A 4,047-nucleotide genomic window follows, 5' to 3' on the forward strand; every position below is an offset into this window, starting at 1 on the left:
GTACGAAACACATAGAAATAGATTATCATATAGTTCGTGAAAAAATACAAGTTGGAATCATCAAACCATGTTATGTTTGACTAAAATGCAATTTGTAGATATTTTCACTAAAACTTTGGGAAGACATTAATTTGATTTTTTGAAAGACAAGTTAGGTGTGATTTACATACACTGAATATTAAGATATAATATGTGGACAATATAGTATAATAATTAGTTGTTGAATATATCTTAATTAATATTTTTTCCTTCATGATTTGATTGGTAGTATATTTTATTTTATTCTCAAAATTTAGTTAGTTTATATTTTCCCTTATTGTTAGGTATTAGTTGGTACCTTGTATCCTATTTAAACATTGTGAATATTAATGAAGATTGCGTTTTCGATCCCAATTCTATTTCTCATTCTTAACAGAAGTTCAAGTCAGAAACAGAACTAAGGGGCCTAGGTACTTACAACAAAAACAAGAACAAGAAAAAAAAGAGTGCAATATCCTAGCATATAAAGGACACGATTAAGAGCCTACTTGCGGAGTCTTGTACTCCTTCCTTATTTTGATATTTTTTTATTTTTTTCAGGTAATAAGGATTTAGTCGAGGTTAGGAGACGACTCTGGAGTAGGTGTCATAGACAAGCCTCACCCGTCGTCTTCAACCCATTTGTTTTGAAACGTTTTGTGTTTTAACTATTGTGTTGTGTTTTAATTACTCAGCCCGGTCCTTACATATGATGACCAAATAAAAGCCTCGTTAGGCAAGGTCATGAGACACTATGAAAATTAGACTAGGTGAAGTACCCGAACGACCATAACATAAAATTCATTTCCATATTTCAAATAGTTATCAAATTGTTCCATCATTTAATAGAAAAAAACAAGAACTATTTCAAATGAACCTTATTTAGCTGATCTAGATCTCTCGGTGGTCCTTTGGTTTAAGGTTTTGTTTATGATGCTTATGAATCAAATAATTATGTTTAGTGTAGTATGGAAAATGTTCTAAGAAAGAGTGGACCTCATATATTCATGATACGTAGATGTACGACATAGAGACTAGTAAAGAGTTAACCAATTCATCTTAGGATCATGTACAAAACTGTGATTGATAAATACGACTTGGGGAGCCAAGTGACGAGATATGATGTAACACCCCAAAAAATAAAGGAAATTAGCTCCAATAAGAACAAGCCGCCCGTGTAAGATCCAAAGAATTCAAGAAAAGAAATTAAGAGGATCAAGAATGACAAGAGTCTTAGCAAGTCATTTCTACGCCGTTAGAAGTAATTTTAAGAATTTAAGGCCTTTGGACAAAGATTGGAAAGGGAAAAGTAGGAGAAAACGGCAAAAAAGTCATTTTTTCAATTACCAAGGATCTTTCTTGATTTTCCTTGTCCACAAGGAATTTCAAGATGGTCGAGAAGGAAAACCTTACCAACAACATCAAGGGATGAAGGATTTTAAGAAAAAGTATGGATGTTTTGAGGAAAATAATCATAAAATATTCCAAATGTGACAAATTACCAAAAAAAAAAACCCTGGAAGCTCCACTTAATTACAAAACTGTAATTAAAAAAGAATCTGCAACCAAATTTTGTTCCAGAACCGTCCAGCGGAAGAAAGTCAATCATATATTCACATTCAATCGTTGGATTGAGATACTATTTGGATATGTTTAACAAGGCTCAAGGTTCTTTAGATCGAATGGTTAAAGTTGAAAACCAATGTCGGTAGCACCTTCATCGTTTTAGATATTTATGACTGAAATTTTAGAAATGTTAAAAATTAAAAAAAATGAGAAAATTCACCACAATTCTAGAACAATCAATGGCGATGCAAGCTTGATCTATAAATACGAAGTTACAGGCAATGTTTCAAGACAAGAATCGAGTGATGAAGATTCCAAAAATTCGAGTTTGAACAATCTTCAGCTTGATCTATATACATAAAATAATATGATTTGGTTGAATAACTTGTCATGGTGCGAACACCCTTATTTACCTAAGTCATCATTTTCTGATTTGCAATAAGTCAGTAAAGGTAGGCTTTGATAATTAAGAATCGTCACTTTTCAATGCGATTCTGGATATTGGCTAGCAAAAAAAGTGAAAACATTAGAAGTTGATGCAAAAGTAAACAACAAAATCATATAGAGATTATTTATAGCCTTTATTTTGTACCGATTTAGGATTTGTTTGTGTTTCATTTGGATCCTTTCCAACCATATATATATAATCATTGCACTCCAACAAACCTACATGTTCAACTATTAAAGATAGATTTTTAAGTAAAAGGCTATTAAAAGAAAAACTAAAAAAACCAAAAGGATATCAAGGGTGTTTGTTTCTTAGGTTAGACTTTATTTAGTAAAGCATCACACCCAACTATCCAAAACTTAGGCTACTCTTTTTTCTCTCTCAAGGCCAATCATATACTTCTGGTAACTATAATGGGATCCTCTCCTTCTCAAATTTCTTCTATTTTGGTGCTCGAAATTTTTAAATAAAATTGAAACATGTATATTCATTTTCATTGCCATACATGCACTATTTTGTTAAAAGTCTCCATATGGTTGAAAACTCAAATATGAAATAAACTTAGTACAAAGAATTGCTAGATGATATATGAAGGTTAGTAAAATTTACGAATTTTATGGAGAGATAAGTACTTCAAGTACTAAGATAATAGTATTGATAGGCCTACTTTGTAATTGTTACAAATGATTTGATTGATATCGTTCATGTGAAGACAAGTGATGGGGGTATCATATACAATCAGTTTGTATAAGATTAGACAAAAAAATATTTAATCTCTTCTTGTAAATCGATTAATTGACGCGAGTTCTTTCCATATATCCTTTTTATGATCTTAACATTACCATTTTCAATTATTATACATATTTTCTTTTCGTCTTAAATTGTTACCCTTTCAAGTTTTAAACCTCAAATATTTCTTAATCCTTAAAGGATTTTGAGTAGAGTGATACCCGAGTTAAAGAGAGTACATGAATAAACATGGATTCTATCCGAATGAAAGTGATCCAGAGTATAGATGACTAAGAAATGCTTAAAAAGAATTGAAACTTACCACCTATATCAACAAGATGCACTTGCTTTTTTGGTGGCTTAATCATAAGAACTTCGAGATTAAATGTGCTTTTCTTGGAGCAAACATGTGAGGGAGGAAAAGACATGTCGGAAGTACTTATGTCGGTCTGTGGTGACAGTTTTCATTCTTAGAAGCAAGGAGTAAATAACGTGACAATATTGTAAGGGGAGTATTAGGGCCAATAAATGCCAAATCCATATTTCCAAGCTTGAACATGGGCGGTTACAACTACAAACTTGAAACCCAACCAAATTATCAACATCAAAATAACTATAAAATCCCAAACGATAACTCCCACTTTTATTAGACTTAAATATACAACATCCTAAGTCTACAAGGAAACCCCACAACTCTATGTAGAATTATTACATGTGAAAGCAATTAAACAGAAAAGACAAAAAAAAAAAGAGTAGGTTTTGTGGGATCAAAATGAGCAAGGGAAACTTTACTTCATTTTTCCCAAGGGTGTATCAATTCAAACTTCCCCGAAGGAATATTTTTTAAGTAAAACCCATCATCAAAAGCTGCCCAAATGCAGTTTTTAAAGTCGCATCTTTCAGAAAGCCAAAACGAGTTCTCTTGCCAAAATACCTCAAATGAAGCATGTCCATTAGAACTATTAAAATTGCACCAAAACAGAGTCGTACGCGAAAAGTTCATTCTGAAGCTCCAGTTGAATTGAGCTTGCTTTGCCAAAACACGTTCGCTCAAATCGTCGTCTTTTGACTTGCAATGAGCATTTAAAACTGAGTTTGTTTGATAATCGTAAATAGTCACTTGCCATCTGCTTGCGGGTTGTTGCCCTTTTTCCCCTCCAACTTGTCTATTGAATCTGGCAAAACATGTGTTAATAAGAATGCTTGATTCCAAAGCCAAGAATAAGATAAAACCGAAGCTGGTTAGAGTCTTCATTTTGTTTTAGATACACAAAACTCTTTTGTTG

The sequence above is a fragment of the Cucurbita moschata genome, unplaced genomic scaffold (genome assembly GCF_002738365.1).
Source record: "Cucurbita moschata cultivar Rifu unplaced genomic scaffold, Cmos_1.0 Cmo_Scf00081, whole genome shotgun sequence".
NCBI lineage: Eukaryota > Viridiplantae > Streptophyta > Magnoliopsida > Cucurbitales > Cucurbitaceae > Cucurbita > Cucurbita moschata.